At 35.5% G+C, this 9,127-nt stretch overlaps 1 long non-coding RNA gene across 1 annotated transcript; it reads left to right on the forward strand.

Moving 5' to 3' along the window:
- Window positions 1-2,409: 2,409 nt before the first annotated feature.
- Window positions 2,410-3,291, forward strand: LOC131157947 (uncharacterized). Its single transcript, XR_009137354.1, has 3 exons — window positions 2,410-2,661; window positions 2,761-2,963; window positions 3,047-3,291. It is a non-coding gene; the product is annotated as an uncharacterized LOC131157947 (long non-coding RNA).
- The last annotated feature ends 5,836 nt before the right edge of the window (window positions 3,292-9,127 follow it).

Here is a 9,127-nt window from a genome sequence, read left to right on the forward strand (position 1 = left end):
TGCACAAACCTAGGGACTTTCTATACAATTATCAACTTAATCAAATATTTAAACAATTAAATGCAGACATTCAAGTACTGAAATTTAAAGTGCGGAAAATAAAAATAGAGACAAGAAATATTATTAGGTTCGGCCAATATTACCTACGTCCCCGCCTCGGCTCGCAAGCTTGAGGATTACCACTATTGCTCACTTAATAGGTGGAGTGGCACCGGTTACAATCAAGTTAAATTACCAGGGTTGACCTCAATCTTTACAACCTAATCCTTACTGGCTAGATCAACACCCCCTTAGGCCTCGCCTAGAATACAACTGATGATAAGAATTTTGCGTACAATTCAAATGCTTCTACACAAGTAGATATGTGCCACGATATACTCAGTACAATTACAAATTGCACTCCCGCATGATATGAAAGTATAAGCTCAGTGAAGTCTAAATGTGACAACTCTTAAGATAATGTCAATGTTATCAAGCAATATGTGAGAGTGGTGTGAGTATATCTGTGTTAAAAATGTGTATATCAATCACAAACAATAACCACAAAGAATTCAAGAATACACTCAAATATCTCTAGAGCAAATATTAAGTGTAAGGTATAGGAGATATTTGAAATCAAGTTTGTTTGAAAAATATTTCACAAAACATAAGAACAAGCCTTTGAATACTTGCAACAATATTGCAAGATTCACAAGCTCTAGAGAGTATTCCCACTAAAGATTTATGAATTAAATCACAAGGGGACTCTCAAGCTCACTCTCAAAAAATCAACATCATACAAATACAATGAGAGTGTGAGCTAATATGAACAAATTCAATAATACTCTTACCAAAAGATTTTAGCAAGTAGGATGAGTAAGAGATGGATTTTTTATTTGTATATGAGAAAATAAGGGTTTTGAATTTCAGAGAGTTTTGACTAATGATATTTGCTAATGCCCCTTAATCTTCCCAAATGAATTGATATATATAGACATTCATAAAAATATAACCATTGAGGGACATAAGTGTCTTTTTAGAAAAGATTAATGAAGGTTAAATAAAATTAACCTTGTTTTACTGCAGTTAAAAATGTTCAACCCGAGAGTTTTCGATCGACCATATTTGAGGTTTTGTGCACCATATTATTGAGTTTGGTTGATTGTGGCCATTTTGAACTAGAGATATGGTCGACCGTATTAAGGCGATTTTGAATCATTTGCGGTTCAATCAACCAGGGCAAGTTTGGTTGACCATATTTTGAGGTTCGGTCGACCAGGTCAAATTTGAACTAGTGGTTCGATCGACTAAGTTGTTGGGAGTAACCCACGTGTCAAGTTCGGTCGACCATTTTAGCTTTTTTGTCGTATTCAACTTTCTTTTACCTCCACTTATTTCCAATAGCCGGTTCCTCTTGAATTTTCTCCTCAATTGTTCTTCGGTGAGCAATTTTTTTTTTTTTCATATCCTTTTGAAACTCGCTATTTATATGCTTGGGAGAACAATTCAATTAATTCTGATCAATCAAATTTAAGTTGAATTGATCTATTTATATTTGCCTTAAAATATGATTTCACTCATATGTTTAATTGTACAATTTCCCATGTCTCAAACTACAATTTTTTTTGTGCTTGTAGAATAAAGATGAAGATGCTGGCCTACTAAATTGTTTTGTTTCATTTTTTTTCCTTTTCTGTTTTTCTATTTTCCTATTTTTATCTTCTTCTTTTTTTCCAACTTTCTATGTATTCATTTATTACTTTTCTATGTATTCAATTTTTTTTTCATGTATCTTCCCATTATAAATGAATTTTTACACACCTATGTACAAATTGAAAATTGGATTAAGAAAAAAAATTGGGCACTAAAATTAGAACTAAAAAAAAATTTCTACCATATGAGCTCCCAACAAATTGGGGCGCCTACAAATCTTATTGTACATGACAATTGAAAAATAGTAACAATATTTTTAATGTTTTTTATTATTTTATTATTTTAAAAATTTATATATATTTTTATTTAAATTATATTTAAATTCATATGATTATTTTTTTATATTAAAAAGTATGTATAAAATGGATGATTTCTAGAAAAAAAAAAAAAAAAAACTAGTTCTAGATATAATTTTATTTTTTTTCAGTTTTTTCCGCAGACAACTAAAAACCAACGTTAAAAAATAAAAATTTGACAATATAATAAACACATTTTTTAAATTTATTTCTTTACTATATAGAAATAAAAAAAGAAAACAAAAAATAGTTATAATAATAAACTGACCCTTCCAAATGGCTCTTCAATTATTTGAAAATCACCCACATTTGAAACATATGTTTTACAAACATTAGATAGCATAATAGTATATGCATTAATTCAAAACTTTAGTAATGATGATGATTTTAATATTAAAGCTTACGTTAGAGGGTCGTCCCCAACCAATTCCTCTCACCCTCTATTCCCATGTTCACCCATCCCTAACAAGTAGAATGGTAGGTCTGAATGTCCGCTACCTGCACATTCACACACTTCGAAATTCAAACTCTACACTCTTAACCCACCTCTCCTCTCCCCCCCCCCCCCCCTCTCTCTCTCTCTCTCTAAATCCACAGAAGAACGAACCATTTGTAACTTTGCATTGACCTGTGTTAGCCGGTTGCGGCCGCCGGCAGGGGAGTCATCATTATGGTAAGTTCGATTCTTTAGCTGTAACTCCTAGCTAGTTAGCTAGTAACACCAACTTGATATTGATCATGATGAAATCCAACATATATATAATGGATGCAGTCGCTGACGCCGTTGATGTTTCGGTCGGTGGTGAGGCTGGTGACGGCGCTGGTGGGGGAGCCGACGGCGTCGGTGACGACGCTGCTATACTACAGCGACCTGCTGCCGCAGAACGCAGTGTTGGAGAGGCTGGTCCGCCACGAGATGCTTGATCGCGAGAACTACCTCTTCCATTTCCTCATCAACTTCTTGAGATGCTTCTGGTAGCTACCCACCCCATCTCTTCATGCAATTTCTTTTCTTGTGTTTGAATTTTTTTAAAGAAAGAAAAAATGTTTGATTTCAGAGTTGGGCCGGCTCTTTTTTGGTGCAATTGTAACCGGTGATGATGATGAAGTGATGTATATCATGGGTGAGTCTGAATTCTTACTGTGATTCATTCTAATTGATTAGGGTCAAAGTTTTAGTTTGATTAATTGATTCGTACCAGTTGTAGAAATTTATGGTTCTATGTATACTTGAACAATATAGGCGGACGATAATGTTTATTTTGATTTGGGTTTAATCAATATATAGTTGCATATACATATACACACACATAGTAGTGTGGTGGTGCACGTGTGGTGCCACGATTTTTTTCGATATTTCAAATTGGTTGGTACAGATGAAATTGCTTCTTGTTGAAGTCCATTCCATGCTTGTAAATGGGACTAATCATGCTTGTAAATGGGGTTAATTAGTCAAAATCATAGCCCATGTTGCATTTTTCTTTTAAAAAAAGGAAAGCATTCCATAATTTTTATACGAGACTAAATTTAAAATGTAACGAGAAATGTTTACAAAATCTACGACTGCTTTCAACCATTTGTCCCATGTTGTCCTTGAAGAATTTCAATATTTCCAACTACAACCTCCATTAATTGCTAAAAAAAGAGTTCAAAGATCCAAGTTAACTTGTTAATCCCATTGATACCCTTCGAACATGTACACCTCGGGAGAAAAATCCACCAGTGAATGTCTAAATTATCCTTGTAAATCAATATCAAATTGGAAACTCAACTTAGCTAGACATCCAATTGCTTCAATTTGAATTATCCGCCAAGGATGCCTTATATATATAAAAAAAATTTCGTATAGGTAGTTAACTTGCTTTTCAGTATCAATATATAGTTTTAAATAATGGCGTCTAATGCATAAAAATATGTAGATTGACATGATATATTGTTTTTAATAAAATAGTATAGTGGGTGTTGAACCAATACTTTCTTTAAAAAAAATATAACTATCATTGTGACAAAAATAGCATAGCTACCTATAATCAATGTTTGCAGTGTAGTGAAAACAGACATATAGGTTAGCCAATTATCTTTCAAAGCTTACAATTGATTGTAAACTCATAATCTTGATTGTAGTAAATCCACAACAGAAGGAGATAATGAATAGACACAAATTGTTTACAATGGCCATCAAATTTTGTAATAATTCAATTAGATCTTAGCAAACAAATGCGTATTTAATCATTTTCTAGTTTCCAAAATATTACATGATTGGAAAATGAAAATTTTTTTTTCTCATAGATAGCTTTATGTGTCCGAACAGATTGCATTCATTATTTATTTATTTATTTTGCATTCTGCTGTATAAGGAGATTTGAAGTATGGTGATAACAACCAAATCCCCCCAGAGGTCCATCCCTTGACCTCTTCCCTCCATAGGACCACGGACTATCCTAGGACAACACCAGCCAAATTATGAAGCCACTTTTTTGAGTTCAAATTGTTCACCATGTTAGGGCGTGGTTCGTAATGGCGTTCATTAATGTTGGAGACTAGTGGCCACCAACCCTGCCGACCATGCTAAAATTACAGCCACCTTTGACTTTTACTTCCCATCCATGTTTATATATATGTATATGATGTGTGTGTGTGTAATCTGTGTGGAAAGTGTGTGCAGAACAGAGTGAGGTGTGTAGAAGCTGAGAGTGTTGTGTGCGTAGTGTGTGAGGCAGTGTGTTTTGAGAGAGAGAGAGAGAGAGTTAGAGTTGAGGGCAGTAGCCTTCTCTTCCTCCTTATAATTCTCCTGGTTATAATGAGATTTGTGTGCTTCGTGGAGGTAGGTCGATTCGGCCGAACCACGTAAATCTGGTGGTCCATTTTGCTCGTGTGTGATTATTGCTCATAGATCCACCCCAACAATTGGTATTAGAGTAAGGTTGGAGAAAATCGCCGGTTTGAAGCCTCTGCCGAGTATCTCAAAACTGCGTTTTGAGGCCATTATTGCGTTCCTCTCGTTGAGACAAAGGGTAATTTGGTGATGGAAAATGGAAAATGGAAGCTCACAAAGGGTAATTTGGCGGTGGCTAAAGGCAAGAAGACTAGTACACTTTACATGATGCAGGGTAAAATTGATAATGGTGTTGTGAATGCAATTGAAAGTCACTCTTCCACCGATTTGTGGCATAAGCGGCTTGGGCACATGAGTGAAAAAAGAATGCAACTTTTGTTCAAAAAGAAGCTTCTACCCCGGATGAAAGGTACCTCTCTTAAAGCTTGTGTTCATTGTTTGGCCGACAAGCAAAATAGAACTCCTTTTCGTACAAAGTTTGTTACTAAAAAATCTAATGTTCTAGATTTGATACATTCCGATATATGTGGTACTTTTTAAAGTTAAGTCTCATGGTGGTGCACTTTATTTTGTTACTTTTATTGATGATTGTTTAAGAAAAGTTAGGGCTTACACTTTAAAAACTAAAGATTAAGTTTTAGATGTGTTTAAGCATTTTCAAGTCAAAGTTGAAAGGGAGACCGGAAAGAAGGTGAAATTTGTGTGTTTGGATAATGGTGGAGAGTACATTGGCCCATTTGATGCATATTGTTATAGCCAAGGCATTAGACATCAAAAGACCGTCAAGAAAACCCCTTAACAAAATGGAATTGCCGAAAGGATGAACCACACTATAGTGGAGAGAATGAGATGTATGCTCTCTCATGTAAAATTGCCAAAATCATTTGGAGGTGAAACAATGAGGACGGTAGTGGACTTGATCAATTTGTCTCCTTCAACTCCTCTACATGGTGAAGTTCCCAAAAAAATTTGGAAAGGTAAGGATGTCACTTATGATCACTTGAAAGTATTTGGTGGTTAGGAATTTGTTCACATTCCAAAAGATGAAAGATCCAAACTTGATGACAAGACAAGGCGATGTATTTTTCTTGCCTATAGATATGATGAAGTTGGATATAGATTGTGGAATCTGGCTGACAAGAAAGTTATTACAAGCCGAGATGTTATATTTTTTGAAGATCAAACAATTGAAGATTTTGGCACGGTTGAGCAACCACAATCTAATGGGAATGATTTTGTTGACTTAGAGTCACCTTCTCCACCTTTGGCACATGATGAAAATATGGAAGATGTTCATCCACCTCTTAAAGATGTTGGAAATGATGAAATTCCTAGTGACGTTGAAGATGAAAATGAGGGGGAGGAACAAGTTCAAGAGCAAGCTCCATTGAGAACGTCTTCAAAAGATCGAAGACCTTCAACTAAATATCCATCAAGTGATTATATTACTCTAACGGTTCAAGGGGAGCCCGAAAGCTATCAAGAAGCCATCAAACATGAAAATAAAGTTGAATGGATGGAGGTTATGCAAGAGCAAATGAAGTCTATAGTTGATAATCATACTTCTGATTTGGTTAAACTTCCTCATGGAAAGAAAGTTTTGAAAAACAAATGGTTGTTTAGATTGAAAAATGATAGAAAGAATCTTCGGTACAAGGCTAGGCTTGTGGTAAAAGGCTTTGGTCAGAAAAAGAGAATTGACTTTGATGAAATATTCTCACCGATTGTGAAGATGTCATCTATTTGGGTTGTTCTTAGCATGACGGCAAACTTGAATTTAGAAGTTGAGCAACTAGATGTAAAAACCGCTTTCTTACATGGTGACTTGGAAAATAAAATTTACATTGAACAATCGGAAGACTTCAAACAAAAAGGGAAAGAGAATTTAGTGTGCAAATTAAAGGAAAGTTTGTATAGGTTGAAGCAAGTACCATAGAGATGGTACAAGAAATTTAATTCTTTCATGATTGATCATGATTACTCAAAAACCTCTTCGGATGATTGTGTATTTGTGAAAAAAAATTTCGAATGGTATTGATATTATTCTCTTACTCTATATTGATGATATGCTCGTTGTAGGACAAAACTTCTCCAAGATTGACAAGTTAAAGTTGGAGCTGAGCAAGTCTTTTGCTATGAAAGATTTGGGACAGACAAAGCAAATTCTTGGCATGAGAATTGTTCCTGATCGTGAAAATGGAAAAATTTGGTTGTCTCAAGAAAGGTACATTGAAAAGGTGCTTGAGAGGTTCAATATGGATAAAGCAAAACCTGTTGGTTGCCAACTTGCTAGTCACTTCAAGCTTAGTACAAAACAAAGTCCTACAAGTGAGAAAGACAAGGAAGAGATGAAGACAATATCTTATGCTTCGGCCGTTGGTTTTTTAATGTATGCAATGATTTGCACAAGACTGAATTTAGCTCATACCATTGGAGTTGTTAGTTGGTTTCTCCCTAATCCAGGAAATGAGCATTGGTTAGCGGTAAAATGGATTCTCTGATAACTTTGAGGCACTTCAAATGTGTGTTTGTGCTTTGGAAATAGTAAATCTATGCTCTATGGATTCACGGATGCCAACATGGCTGGTGATGTTGATTTTAGAAAACAATTTCGGGTTATTTGATGGCTTTTGCTGGGGGAGCTATGACATGTGTTAGCCTTAGTGTATTCCCAAGAGGGGGGTAAATTGGGTGTTTAAAAATTTCTCCCCTAGGTTCAAATAGTTCAGAAACAATATATTCACAACCTAGGGTTAGTCTACCCAAATGCGCCGATAAGTATAATATGTGGAATTTAAATCACGTGCATTATTCACACAATAACATACACGTGCGGTAAATATGAAGTGCGGAAATATAAATAAACACACGCTATGTTATCGAGGTTCGTCCAACTATGCCTACGTCCCCGCCTCTAGCTCACAAGTCCGAAGATTCCACTAATGCTCACTTAACGGGTGAAGCGACACCTAATACAACCAGGTCAATTAGCACAGGGCTGACCTCAATCTTTACAAACTCTCCTTGCGGGACGTAAAAGACCCTTGGTCAAATTCACAGGTCTGACCCCAACCTTTGCACAATCTTTACAGGGCTAGATCATCGTCCCCTCAAGCCATGCCTGGAAATACAACAATATGTTCACTCAAATGGTACTGTGATTATGCTTTCAGGTAAAACAGATATGTACTCAATACGCGCAATCACATACACATCAACAATGTAGGTAATGTAAGCTCAGTGATGCAAATAGTTATGCTAACAACACTCAATATGGTATATAATCAGTGATACGCTCAAGAGTGTTCAAAACAAGAAGTATCTTGGAATCTAAGAAAAGCACAGTTCAGTAGCAAATCAATATTCCAAATATATGAATATGATAATCAAACTAGTTTAAGAAGATTTTCCTCAATGAAATAAGCACAATACTAGTTTGAAAATATTTTACTTGTTTGAAAAATCTTTACACAACAAAAAACCAAGCTATTGGACACTTGCAATAATAATGCAAATATCCTAAGCTTGATAGTTTATCCCAACACAAGATTTATAATATTGGAATCTGTGGGATAAAACTAAGCCAAAATCCTCAAAAATAATAAAACAATCAACCAATCAAATGAGAGTATTAGCACTATCTAATAAACACAATACAGTTCAATAAACTTTCACAATACCAAGATATATCAAGGGAATAAATATTTGAGAATATTTTGAGCAAAATGGGATTTTGAAATAGAGAGGATTTTTACTAATTATTTTAGCTAATCTCACCCTAATCCTCACAAATGAACTCATATTTATATGCAAGGGTAAAAATTAAAACTGTTTTGGACTTGTTGGGAATTATTAAAAAAGATTCAAAATGTTTAAACACATTTAACCCAACTTAACTCGATTTTACTGCAGTTAAAATAATTTTAACCCACCAAGGTTCAGGTGGCTGAACCGAGGTTCAGTTGCCCGAACATACACAGCTTTAAAAGATATTTAAATAAGTTCAGTCGCCCACGTCATGCTTTAGCAACCCGAATCAAAGTTAGTAGTCTTTGTTCGTAACTTCGGGTGCCTGATCATAGGGTTGGTCGCCCGAACTCATGTGTTCAGTCACCCAGGACTCTTTTTGAACTATATCTCTTGGTAGCCCGAGTTGGTGGAATGTCCCTTTCGAAGGGTTTGGGCGCCCGTGGCCAGTACACACAGAATAGTTCGGTCGCTCAAGAGCCCAAGTCAACTGTTGACTTCTCAACAGTTTGGGCGCCTGAGGAGTTTTGAACTCGAGGGTTCAGTCACCCGAGCT

The sequence above is a fragment of the Malania oleifera genome, chromosome 6 (assembly GCF_029873635.1).
Source record: "Malania oleifera isolate guangnan ecotype guangnan chromosome 6, ASM2987363v1, whole genome shotgun sequence".
Taxonomy (NCBI): domain Eukaryota; kingdom Viridiplantae; phylum Streptophyta; class Magnoliopsida; order Santalales; family Ximeniaceae; genus Malania; species Malania oleifera.